Source organism: Macrosteles quadrilineatus, unplaced genomic scaffold (assembly GCF_028750875.1).
Source record: "Macrosteles quadrilineatus isolate MER2022 unplaced genomic scaffold, UCM_ALF_1.0 Scaffold_4__1_contigs__length_99947679, whole genome shotgun sequence".
NCBI classification, from domain to species: Eukaryota; Metazoa; Arthropoda; class Insecta; order Hemiptera; family Cicadellidae; genus Macrosteles; species Macrosteles quadrilineatus.
This window is the reverse complement of record NW_026542597.1, coordinates 76,582,566-76,597,056: the sequence shown is the minus strand read 5'-3', so window position 1 is coordinate 76,597,056 and position 14,491 is coordinate 76,582,566. Positions and strand designations below refer to the sequence as shown.

Sequence of the window (14,491 nt, the reverse complement as noted above, 5' to 3'; positions counted from 1 at the left end):
AGCATTAAAGTTACAAGGATTACCAACAGAGTGCAGCACTATTATTTTTTTTAATATTTGACAACAGCTAATTTTAAACCAAAAGGTGAGTGAGCGTAGCGAACGAACTTCAACCTGGAGGCGAGTTAGCGTAGCGAACGAGCTAACCTGAAGGCAAGTGAGCGCAGCGAATGAGCTCCAACCCAAAGGTGAGTGAGCGTAGCGAACGAGCTCCAACCTAAAGGTGAGTGAGCGTAGCGAACAAACTTCAACCAGGACGTGATTGAGCCATGCGAACGAGATAATCTTGAAAATTAAGAAGTTAAACGCGGCAAAGCCCGCGGGTTACAGCTAGTATTTAATATACAGTATTTTAGAGACGGTTGTGACTGTACACAAAGGGATATATTGTACATGATTGTTCATATTTACATTTTAACATTTTATAAAATAGAAGGGCGAATTTACCAGCAAACAATACATTTTAACAAACTACAGCTAATCACAACGAATTATTAACAATCAGTCAAAAACAATGGAATAATAATTTAATTTACTTTATTAATTTGCCCTGCATTCTCATAATGACTACATTTCATAATTACACTTTAAAGTTTCTAAATACAATGATTAGTCCAATGATATTACTAGAGTGATTAAATTTCGAACAAGGGTAAGTATTAACAATCTGTCTTAGGACAATGGAATGGTAATTCCATTTACTCCATCTAATCCATTATCCATTATTGTAGCTATTAACTCCTAATGGATCTTTAGACGCCAGCCATCACTTATCTATTAGGGGTTCTATTTGGCCCAAAATGCTGGTTAATATCACAATGGCTTCTTGTGTAAAGCTCAAAAGTGTAATAATTTGTAAGACTTATCTTAAAGTAACAGTTACAAAATTGAGATACTTATTAAAGTATAACCAAAACAATGAATATCGTGTGTTTTCTTTTCACAGTCATTCTACATATTTAGCTTTAGTTTGATATCTATGACCTAGGCCTATATTTATTTTCTCAAATCTTCATAATTTAAAACAGGAAACTTATCTGAAGGTAAGCAATGTGTACACTTTAATTTTTACTGTATTGTATTTCTAATTAAAAAAAATAATTTCCCATCAAAATGTCTATAAGCTGTTTTAAAACCCTAACTAAACAACATTATACAACCCTCAATTAATTAAAAGGCAGGATTGTTATCCTGTGAACCCTACCAATGAAACTTCAAAAAATATATAAATTATTTATTAAAAAACTATTTACGCTTACTTTACTAAACTTATGTTGTGAAGAACAGTAAATTACTCTTTGCCGATTATAAAATAGCTTGAATAGCAAAATCTTGCCGTCCAAATACAATATTAATTCATTATTTAAATCCATCTCAATTTTAAAAAGGTATACGCTGTAGTAAAACTGTTGTACGTAAAATACTGGAACATAAAATTACTACTAGTAAATTACGAAAATTAAAAATCGCCAAACGTGTGTACAGTAAATAATAAAAACACTTTGAAAAATTTTATTGCCAACTACTAAACTATCACAGGGTGATAATAAAACTAAATTCACGTTTATGTATTTTCTTTGTAAGTTATATAATTAACATCTAAGCAATAGAAAAAGGCTGGTTGGTATAAAGTAACTCTGTACTATGTACAACATTTATTTTATTATACCATTTAATTGTGAATAAATTGATTATGTGAAACTCTGAACTAGTTGCTAAATCTGTAATTATGTAATTTCAGGCGGATTTTTTCTCCAGAAGAAGAAGAAGAAAGAGAATTTGCACCAATTTGCACCCATACATTAATTGGATAAACAATTAAACTATCCATGTACCTTAGTAACGTTCACTATAGAACAATAATAAACAAATCAATCAATTTGGGTATTCAATAGAGATTAGTTAATTAAACAAATATTGTTGTTGAATTGGGTAAGTAGGAGTAGAATGCTCAGTCTGTTGATACATCCAAAACATGTTTTGATGTCCGGTAATTCTAGAGTGCGTTGATGTAAATGTGTTTTTGTTTCGAGGGCAAACTTTACAAATACACTTCCCTCTTCTAATCATTCCAGAGAATACTAAATATTTTAAAAATGTATCGTCGTATCTTTCTTGTCAGAGTTAATTAAAATGTCATTAAAGATACATTTGTTCAAATATGAAATTATTGATAAACAATCGCAAGAAATAACTAACTGACTAGACGTATAGAACAGAATTCTATAACTCTGTTTTGGCCATTTCATAATTATAACAAATCTGGTTTTTAATTCCTACTAAAATTACTAATCATAAGAAAAATTTGTTCCATATAATCTTTAATAACCTTATCATCCTAGGCTATTTATTGTTTATTGTAACGTGTAATTTTATTATTTTAGTGTTATCTGTAAAACTTAACTTGATACTGTACACGTCCAACGGTGTTATTTAAAATTTTGTGCAGGATTTGTTTTTAGCGAATTTCCCTATAGGGAAGTAGCTATTACCGTAGGTGGCATGGTAAGACCTAAGCCCGGGAGCGATTTACTTTTTCATTTTGATGTCCCCAGAGGCCAAAAACACCATTCGTTCAAATTTTTATATATGTATATATATAGATTTATATATATATGTGTGTGTGTGTGTGTCCGTGAACGCGATAACTTGAGTAATTTTTGTCCGATTTTGATGAAATTTAGTTTAAAGGTGTAAAGCGCAATAAACTTGAATGAGTTCGCGAACCAGCATGATCGGACCATGGGTACCGGGCTTTACGGGGGGTTTTATGGGGTAAAAATTGGTTTTTCTCACTTTTGACCCTCAAAACCCAAAGTTTCCCAATTTCTCTTTATGCCTTTTTAAAGAGCTTAAAAAAACAAATAATTTTGTATATAAAAGTATTTTTGTACGGTTATTGGTAACGGAGAAAATTTAAAAAATTGTAAATTTAAAATTCCCATGTTATTCTTATGGAGATTGGAGAATATTGTAAAATGTTGTAGTTTGGTTGTTTATGGATATATTTTGATCAAACTTGGCAAACTTATTTATTTTGTACTAAGCTATTAATATTTTACTAAAAAACACACTTTATTAGTTTCCTTGTTGCAGCAAACCTAGGTACTCGACCTATAATGTTATTTAAATATATTTAATTGAAAATCAATTCAGACAAATGGAAATTCGCTTAGTTGTCAGGTTTGCTGCGACGGGGGTATTTACCTGTATTGGAGTTTAATTCTATTAATCTTTACTGAATGAGCACAATAAAAAAATATATGATTTCAAGTGGATAGTTTTGTTTACAGACTTTGATTTAAACTCTTCTAAATAAAAAATTAATAGACTTTGCTGAATAGTTAGAGCATTTGCAATTGCTACAAAAAATATTTAACTACATCAAAAATTAGCAATTATCTTTGAATATGTTTTATTTAAATTTGTTCCCAGAATGTTTTTGTAGGCAATTTTTAAAAATTATTTTACTCTTACAACCTAATTTCATACCATAACATTTCATATTTTTAGTAATTCACTATATAAAATACATTTTTGTAACGATTGTTTTTTTCTTCAAAATAAAACTTGATTGATAAAAATCAAATATTTTTTTCATATTTTACCCTTAAGCCAATAAAAAAAATCATCGCAATAAAATAAATATAGATTTCACCAATTAAATGTAATAAAACTGTCAAACCTAACATTTTTGGACTAACAACCACAGAGATGCAGGCAAAGAACAAAGGGAATTTTACACTAGGTAACAAATGTGTGCCAATTCCTCATTTCAACCGCTCAGTCAGTTTAGTTAGCCATTCGTTTTGAGCATTGTCATGTAACCGCTAGTTAGTTGAAAGTAAATAGGCGAGGCAAATGAAGTGTGGACGAATAGAACTCCAAGTTTGCTTAGCTGGAAAACTTACTCAAAGACCGATGTTTTTATTTACTATCCTTGCGTGATTCCAGCAATTAAATTGCTCAGTAAGGCCTGGCGCACACGGTCAATTTTTCGATCGGCCGATAAAAAAATCGGCCAAAAAAAATTGCCCTTGATTTATGTCTAGGCGCACACGTGGCGATTTTTTAGTCGAGAAATGGATTTTTTTAATGCGTTTAAGCTGTACTAAAATGGACATTGTTGAATTAACCTATGTTTGTGCTCTTCTAATTAGATCAAAATAAAAAAGAAGACAACTTAAATATTGGGTTCATCCGATAGTCAGTCAGAGACTTTTAAATCGACAGTTTTATAAACTATACACTTTACAAGATGACAGTAAACAGTTCTTTAAGAATGTCTTTTGAAAGTTTCAGTTTTTATTATAACAGCTGTGGCCTTTTTTAGCAAAGAAACAACACAACTCACACTGAAGTACCGAAGTTCACAGACTCTTGTGGAGAACAACAAGCGACTGGCCGAATTTTTAGTCGACCGTGTGCGCGGACTGATAACAACCTGTACGTTACAGATTTTCGGGCGACAATCGCCTCGCCTACGAATCTGTGGAAAAACCCAGATTTTAAAATCGGCGGGCGCAATTCTCGATCGCCTGTGTGCGCGCTTCAATTCAAATACATGATGCACAGATCGGCCGATGAAATAGTCGCCTCAAAATAATCGCTCGTGTGCGCCTAGCCTAAGGTCACCTTAATTTTGTGTTTGTGTGTGAACAGTTTATTTACTTTATGGAGGTAAGTGTTTTTTGACTTCTTTCTTTCTTTCTTTGGTTTAGACAAAATATGGAGGCCTAATAGTATATAATCATAAGTAGGGGAAGTTTTGTTCTGAAAATATATTGTTGTTATATTATTTAATACAGTAATCAGAACAAATCCATGAGATTGTGAAGAAATCCGTGCCAAACTTTAAACCCCATTTCTGAATTATCACAAGAAAAATTTAATCATTCATTTAACCTTACTCGAAACATTTCAATTAACTTAAACACTATTTAGAACTGGAAATATGTTACTAGTCTTAAATGGATTCGCAATGAACTCAAGTTTTTTTTCATGAATCGCTATCGAGATTAAAATTAATGTTCGTAGTTTGCTTGCTTATTTCCCTATACAACTTGGTTAGCTCCTTTAAAATTGTTGCATTGAACCTATTAATATTGAAGGTAGATCATTGTGAAACATAATATCGGAATTCCTTCTGATTATGAACATTGAATAAAATATGTGAAATTAATACTCTTATACTACATCTACATGTTTCGAGAGGGAAACGTTTCCCATTATGATCTCTTAAAAAAAAAGTAGCCAAGCACAATTGTTGTACATTTTCTACATATAATTGGTTAAAATATTCATTGAGATAATGCAGATTTTTTAATCTTATGTGATACTTCATTTATTGATCAAGTATGTCATCAGATATAATACCTGAAACGGCTGGATCTTAAGAACAGGTATAAATAATCCCAATTTTCATACAACAGAACTAATACACCTTTTAAACTGTCTAGAATGAATGTTTAAAGAAAATGAAATAATCTCATCCCTCGTGAACTATAAAGCTACATGGCATTTACTTGAGCCATACAATACACTAGCTGGTTTCCCGCATAGAATTGGTAATAGGAAGAAGAACGTAACCTATATGCCTCCAGCCGTAAACGACTATGAATCAAACATTTGTGTTTCTCAGAATACATCTGCTGAGCTGTGCAAGCAATAAATGTATACTCCCTGTATCCGTCTACTCGTATGTTTATAAACTATCTTTAAAGAATCTTGATCTGTTGAAACCAAAATCTAATATTTTCATGTCATTGACCATTCTCCATTGGTGGGCAATAATTATCAATCGTTATAAAAAGCAATTAATATTATTGTAGTGCCGTAACTATGTTTACAAGACAAATGTTAAATGGTAGACTACCTACAATTTCATAAGTGAACTAAACTTAAAATAACGCCGAACCTACATTTTATAAATATTTTATTATACTGGTATGTATCACGTTTCCAAAGACATGTGTTCAGTTTGTGTTAACTTTTCATATCTAGTAATGTACATAGAGTAACCATGGGCTCCTACAATGCTGCAGCGAGACAAAAGTGGCAACGTCGCAGCCCCGTCCTACCAAAACAGCTGTTGCACTAATTCATAATGGAGGTTCTGCGCAATGTTCAAATGTACACGTTTGTTATTACTGTTATTATAATGGCAACAAGGTGGCCTGTACGACGTTGCCATACTCAAAGACACGGCCTTTTGTGAGAGGAGGCTACGGAGTACTCTACAATGTTTACTAAGATTTTTTTAAATTATATAAAAATCTAACCTCAAATCTTGAGCGCTAGACATTTTCATACCGGTATACCAATAGACTTACAAAAGGACTAAATTAGCTAAACAATGTTAGAAACGTTCAAAAATACACCAAACTTCACTTAGCTTGTTATTCAAATGTAAGCCAAATATTATGTTTAAACTCTTAACTGAAAGGGGTCATCACACACCATTCTACACTCATCCTTCACTCATATTTGGGTTAAAATACGCACCTAGGTGGCGTCCCCATCTCAATAATTGATTGATTGATTGATTGTCAGTAAACAGGAATCGAAAATTTAAAATCTAATTTGGTTATTATGAACATATTTTTGAAAACAATAAATACACTTACTCAGTTAATTTTAATGATATTTTAAAAGTGAAACATCACCTTATGGTATTATCTGCTGTTATTATATAGGAATAATATGTTCTAAGACCCTTAAAAATAGGGTTCACCATTCTGTATTAAACCCTAAGTCAAGTCTGAAAAATATTCTATACACTGACGTCCCGTCTATAATAAGCAGCTAATATTTAAATTTTTACAACGCTGAACCACCCTCGATGAAATATTCACCGTAAAAACAAATTGACATAAAATATTTTTATCACGTATTCCTCAATCTTTCGAAATCAAATTGAGCCAGATATAATATCCAATCACAAATGAAATGGCAAATGCAAACCATGGCACTTGCTCTCAAACCTTATATTGAATAGATATTCAGTTAGGGGATGCATTTAAATATGGATCAGCTTGCAAAGTTCTTGATTTAAATGACAAATCAAGAGGAACCATCTGCGACCTACAAGAGCTTTGGCGAATCTTGTTAATGCAGCAAATGGAAACTGACTCGTTGTGTGTTTGAAACCTTTGGGGAAGGTTAAAATTAGCATTACTGGGAAAAGTGTTGATGTGTAATTAATTTATTTGAAGCGGATTTTACCGAATTTAGAATGATTAAAAAAAAGCAAAATTACACAAACTAATCGATTCTATCTCAAATTAAAACTGATCGTAGACGAGGGGACCCTTTCTGTTCAATACTTAAGCCAAAGGTAAAAATAACAATGTAATACCATTTTACTTTCAAAGACCTACACAATAAGGACCGAAGAGTTACTTACGTACCTCAATCAGATTGCAATTATAAAAGTACAGTATTAAAATTCGTGTTCATAAACCGTTTCTGTTTCGTGTTTACAATAAAACATTCAACTGAAGGATCAGCTATTATATCGCAATTGATATTTAAACTGTTATAAAGAATGTTGTTCAATACTGGATACTTTAAAGTGAACTTGAAAAATAATTGAAATGCAAGGATGGCGAAACCCTTAAGAAAATACATTTTTTTATTACCATTCACAGGTACGCTGAATCATAAGCTTTAAAATGACACAACTACCGTGAAAATCGGTTAAGTAAGACAGCTTAAAAAGGGAAGCTACAGAGAAAGCCATTATTGTTTTAATTATACAGTATATGTATTACAGTATTTATGATTTCACGATGATTCTCCATGATATCCACACCAACGCCTACCGGTACTGATGCATATGTTTACATATTTTATCTTTAGGATATGTATCCACATGATAGCACTGTAAAATCGAATAACAATTTTGGATCATGCATGTTGGGTATTTTGATTAGTGTAAAAAAAGACATTTAGAAAAGAACACGAATGTTAAAACTGTAGAAACGAGACGGTACGGAACATAAACATAAACAAATTTACTTCACTGGCCCGAAAGTAAAGATTCGTTTGCATTATTATTTTAATGGACCTGTGAAAAAAGTCCAAACCGTACTTGTAAAATGTCATTAGGATAGGTTTTGGGACAGTGACGTCATTTGTTTACGTTTTTGATCCTTGACGTTTCTGTTCTAATATTCGTGGTAAAGAACCATTATTAGGGAGAGTATGTTTTCATCATATCAGCTGATATTTTTTTAGTGGCTGTATGTAATGATAAGCTTAATTTACCACTCTAACCTAACTTAATCTCACACAACAATTAAGTTTATTTCTACTGACTTGTGCTATGTTTTTTTTTTAATTTGAGCTTTATATTTTTAATTTTGATTGGAAGAGCTCAATTATAAAGCATATGTACTTCATTAGGCAAGGAATACGTTTACGCTTGAGATTAAGTTGACAACACTTAAAGATACTAAGACTACGATCAGCTGGTGCAGTGTTTCCCATTTCGTTCAAAGTTTCGATTCAACCTAACCGTGTTGTTGAGTGTTTGAAAGACTTATTATTCCTATTGTTAATAGTAACTGTAGGAAAAATATAAAGTTTAACACGAGCGCAAAGTGGCTTTGCTGCAATCGAGAAACTTTTCACGTGTGCAGCAAAGTGCCATTTTACACACTAGTTGAATGAAATAACTATTTCATTATGCCAAACTGTAATGGAGACTCATATAACACTATGATATGTTTTATATCCCTATTAACTGAAGTGGAAACACGTTTTACAAAATACTTACTGTATTGCGTTAGTTGCGCATTTCAATACGATTCAAAACTTATTCGCAAGGCAAAACGAAAAATATAATACCGGTGCTATTACCTTTTGAAGGTTAGGCCTATACTCGTTTCAGGCAGTTATAAGGTTAATAAAACCAATAACTTACAAAATAAATCTTATTTGTTGATTTGTAGATCCACACCATAAAGAGTGATTAAACATTAAAGCAAGGGTTCAGCCACAATAATCCATAATATTGCCATAAGGTTCAGGTTTAATTGGCATTAATTCAAAGTTTAAACATCTAAAACCATTATACAAAAAGTTACTCAATTCTCAGCATCATTGAACCTTTGAAAGCTAAGTCCAGCAAAACATTCTTTGAAATAAATCAAACTCATGGGGGGCGAAGCCCTAAAGGAAATAGTGATCATAGGGACATTTTTAGTTATCATTCGTCACTCTGCTAAATCATAAACAATGAAAACTCAAGCAAAAATGATCCAATTTTGATGAAATTTGGTACAAACGTGTAAACCTACGTTTATACGAACGAGTTCGCGAACCAGCATGATCGGACAATGGGAACGAGTGTTTATGGGGGGTTATAAGAGGTAAAATTTGGTTTTTCCAAATTTTTGACTCTAAAATGATATTTTACAATTTCTTTCCAGAATATTTTGTAGAGCTTAAAAAAATAAATAATTTTGTAAATTGAAGCGTTGTTGTTTGCCTAACTTTTACGGAGGTGATAAAAAAACTTTAAATTTCAAATTCCCATGTTAATTTTATGGAGAATTAATAAACTGTTGTAGTTTTCTTATGGACATATTTTAATCAAATTTTGCAATTTTGTTTATTTCATACTTAGCTTTCGAAATTCCAATCAAAACACACCTCAATACCTTCCCTCAACAAACTTAGGTAGGCCTACTCATTAAAAATTAATGCCATTTAAATTGGTAATAAATCCGACAATTTTCAGGTAATATTTTAGTAGAAACCCAGCAGGTAAATGGAAATTCACTTAGTCTGCAGGTTTGCTGTGGCAGGGGTACTTTGAGTGTATAGATAGATATTTTCCCAGTTGAATTATGTTTAATTTGTTGACAATAGGTTTGTTGATTACTGATATTTCAAATAATAAGTAACTAACAAATTAACCAACTAACACCATAAACAATGTTTGTAAGCATAAAAGAATAACCACGTCGTCTGCATTAGTAATGCTTCAGTAATTTACGTTATGGCCCTATTTGCTGTCTATTTCGAAACACATGTGTAAAGATAATTTTCCGTTATTAGGTAAGCCATCGGAGAACGACAATGTGAATTAAAAACATGTAAAGATAAAACCAAGTTCAACTATGAATTCCTATTGAAAAATTTACGCTATGTAGCCTAGAAAAATTAAAACCAAAGTATAAAATACTAATTTTACTATCAATTTATCTCTTGAAAATTATCTTAACAGTAGAGAAACTAAAGGCGTTGTATAATCTGAACTGAATGTAAGCGGATTTCGAATGCTCAACAATTGAGACAATAGTCCTCGAAAAGTTAAGCTTATTACATGAATATATATTATGAGTTCTTATTCTTTCAAAGCTTATATCTTTTGCTTGTATATTTAAATAAATTCGAAAGTTATTTCAATAGCTTGATAAATATTTAAAATAATAAATTTTTTTGTACTTTTGCTGAACAAATCGAGTTGTTTCGTGAATTTGTAGTGTTTAGAATTTAAAATAGTTAAGATGTGTGCGATTTTTATTTAGCATCAATTTTTCTTCTATAATTGCAACTGTCTTGAGATAAAACGTTGTATGTAAAGACTTACTTAAAAGCTACAAATTTTAAGTAATACTTTTGGTACAAAAAAGTACGATCGAATTGAAAATCGTCGATGAATATATTTTTAGCCAATACAACTTAATGTATGACATTTTCCCAAAATTAAAATACTACTGTAATGCAAAAAATACTTAAGCAACAGCAGTAAGTTTCTAAAATTAATGTTTTCATATCACATAAGATCTAGTACATACGATTCACACTTACCAATTCACAAACAAACTACCTAATATCCAGCACACTGCACTGTAAAGTTTTCACAACAATCGCTTCTGTTTCAGTTAACACTGCCGCGTAGCCGGAGCTTTGGCGCGACGCGTGGTCGGCTGTAGTTTTCGCGGTAAACTGGCCAGCGTGACGCGCTGTTTGGCGGGAGCGCGAGTTGCGCGTGCGCGTGGTGTAACGCACACTAGAGCTAGACCGTCACGCCAGTCACCCACGGTGTCGCGTTACAGGCTCATGTCGGTAGAAAACTACACGACTGGATGAGTAATGTTGACCTGTGGAAATTAATGTGGAAAAAACTTAAATAATTATAAATAAAAATTGGTTTATTAATCCCGAGTTTCTCCGTACTTTCCAGAACAACTTTCGTTAAATATATAATTTAATTAAAAAATAAACAAATTAACTATCGAAATATAACGAGTCAAGAAACATAACAATATTAATAACAAGTAATTATTGGTCAGAGTACAATTGTCAATTAGTTCTTAGACTGTGACCGTCGTCGTCCTGTAATCCAGCTACTTGGGGGTCAAAAATTGTGGTTATACAAGCATAATCTGTGGATGCGATACTCCCTGGTGTGGATTGACGTCCGCACTAGTGAGTACTCCCGTGGATAGAAAATATTCCCTTACTACGGGTATCCGCAGTACTATCCTGATAATTAGACCAATTCGTAAATCAAATGGCAAAAATGTGGTTCGGATACCACAAACTGTAGGTCCCTTAGTTGCCATGTTGCCATTGGCTGTATGGGCTATTAATAAACAGTCCTGTCAAAGGAATGTGTCGGCCTTAGTCATTAACAAGACTACAAGATCGTGCCACTTATCCTACACCCCATGGTTTAAAATAACTACAGTACCTTCATATGGTCGCAATTTCAATTTAGAGTATTAAAAACATTAAAAAAATATGCTTACCCTCAAAAATGTGGCAAGCAAATTATTTGAGGCCAGAGGGGAGATTGTGGTGCAGCTTTGGATTGAAGTACGAGAAGCTTCTCCTTCCAACAAACCTCACTTTTGGAAGTGATTATGGAGACTTTCATGGCAGGCTATGCGTTTAGAGACCTCCTCCCTGAAGGCACTGTGGCTCCTGTACGACAAGAGTCTTGTGTACCATGCAGCACGCCCTGTAAACATTATCCACTGTCGTCATCCCTGTTAAAGCTCTGATTCAAGTATGATTAAGTATTAAATGCAACATGTGCGGCTCTGAATGGACTTAATGACTGTGTTATAAAACTTTGCACTCTTTGCAGCCTGTAAAATCGATTGCTTATCCGGTGAAAAAATCATTTAGAACTTCTAAATAAACTTACACGATTGGTTGCAATAATTCTACTTTTTTTGGAATAAAATATAGAAACCCTGTTCGACCATATTAATTTGATCAAACTCTGTAATTAAAACCTATAAAATAAGCGGAGCTAACAACTTGTGGGTCCTTAGAAAGTTCTTCAGCTCCTCCGTTTAGTATATGCAAGTATAAATTATAAATTACTATATTCCTCCTATCATTATAATGAATTTTATGTAAAACTGAACACGATTTTATTATTTTATCAGTGTAGTTTACAAAATTATAAAAGTTTAATATTTCTTTTTTACGGTTTTATCTGTCGTCTGCTAGAGTAACCCATCACACCTAACTTAAATAATAAGCTCATCCACTCAATTCTTAATTTTGATCGTAGTTTCAATAATGAATAAAAGTTTAGGCATGAAAAGTAAACTCGAATTGTAATATTAAATAGCCAATTTTGAAAAATGTTAAACCTCCATAACATCTCGTTTTTGTGACCTTATCTATTGGGAAATTGGCTGATTAAAATAGTATAACGTGTTTAATTTTAAGATCAAATGTATGAATGTTTATTAAGTAATATAACTAAAACGCGTTTCGGGAGGAAAATAAACTACTCCCATTTTTAAGTGTTTATCAACACAAACACCTAATTAACATTTCTAAAATAATGTTACTAGTGATTTTTTGGGTTTTCTACAGCCAGACCTTTTCACTTTATGACCACTAAAATGGTATCATAACAGAGACAATAGTTTTATTCATAGTGCATATCAGACCACATATTCACTTCCTTGAGCAAATAAAAGCCGGCAATGTTCTCCATAAAAGGCACAGAGACAGTCTGGCATGCAGGGCAGTCACAGTCAAGGACTCTTGGTTGATCGCTAAATATAAACATTCCTTTCTTAGTTTTCTTATTCCTCTTATTTGTTAAGAGTGGTCTAATAAATTTTTTCACACCAGTAGTACCATATTTAATTCCAAGTGCGTCGTAATTCACCAAAACGTAACTTTTAAAACGATAAGTGTCATAATGTGTCTATTGCCATTCAACAAAAAACTCTGTAAACCAAAATGTCTTAATATATTTGTCAATTATTCCACAACTGACAATACATTTTTAAAAATCGGCCCACTTTTTGATATAACGTAATTGTCGTTTACAAAATGTAAAGAAAATTAAATGAAAATTAAATGACAAACTGAATTCCACCCGCTCAGACCTCCCAATAGCTAAAATTCATCCCAAAATAAGGAGCCAATAATAAGCGTCAAAAAGACGCTGTAATGAGTATGTCACATGTCTCGACATCCACGTGTTCACTGGTAAATGTTGTGTTAGGTTTACACTACTTGTAACATTCCACATGGTTGGACACAGGCCAATAACGTAGACCCTGGAGTCTGTTGTCATGGAGACGCTGTAATGAGTATGTCACATGTCTCGACATCCACGTGCTCACTGGTAAATGTTGTGTTAGGTTTACACTTCTTGTAACATTCCACATGGCTACACACAGTCCAATAACGTAGACCCTGAAGTCTGTTGTCATGGAGACGCTGTAATGAGTATGTCACATGTCTCGACATCCACGTGCTCACTGGTAAATGTTGTGTTAGGTTTACACTTCATGTAACATTCCACATGACTGGACACAGTCCAATAACGTAGACCCTGGAGTCTGTTGTCATGGAGACGCTGTAATGAGTATGTCACATGTCTCAACATCCACGTGCTCACTGGTAAGTGTTGTGATAGGTTTACACTTCATGTAACATTCCACATGACTGGACACAGTCCAATAACGTAGACCCTGGAGTCTGTTGTCATGGAGACGCTGTAATGAGTATGTCACATGTCTCGACATCCACGTGCTCACTGGTAAGTGTTGTGATAGGTTTACACTTCATGTAACATTCCACATGACTGGACACAGTCCAATAACGTAGACCCTGGAGTCTGTTGTCATGGAGACGCTGTAATGAGTATGTCACATGTCTCGACATCCACGTGCTCACTGGTAAATGTTGTGTTAGGTTTACACTTCATGTAACATTCCACATGACTGGACACAGTCCAATAACGTAGACCCTGGAGTCTGTTGTCATGGAGACGCTGTAATGAGTATGTCACATGTCTCAACATCCACGTGCTCACTGGTAAATGTTGTGTTAGGTTTACACTTCATGTAACATTCCACATGACTGGACACAGTCCAATAACGTAGACCCTGGAGTCTGTTGTCATGGAGACGCTGTAATGAGTATATCACATGTATCGACATCCACGTGTTCACTGGTAAATGTTGTGTTAGGTTTACACTTCTTGTAACATTCA

The 14,491-nt window shown here is 33.2% G+C and overlaps 1 protein-coding gene across 1 annotated transcript in view; it reads right to left on the bottom strand.

The window, feature by feature from the left end:
- The window catches only part of LOC128993167 (5-hydroxytryptamine receptor 2A-like), a 42,744-nt gene extending 31,832 nt beyond the window's left edge, over nt 1-10,912 (bottom strand). The window contains exon 1 of the mRNA XM_054416929.1: nt 10,822-10,912. The gene's annotated coding sequence lies outside the window, so the exon portion shown is untranslated. The remainder of the gene's footprint in view (nt 1-10,821) is intronic.
- Nucleotides 10,913-14,491: the final 3,579 nt, after the last annotated feature.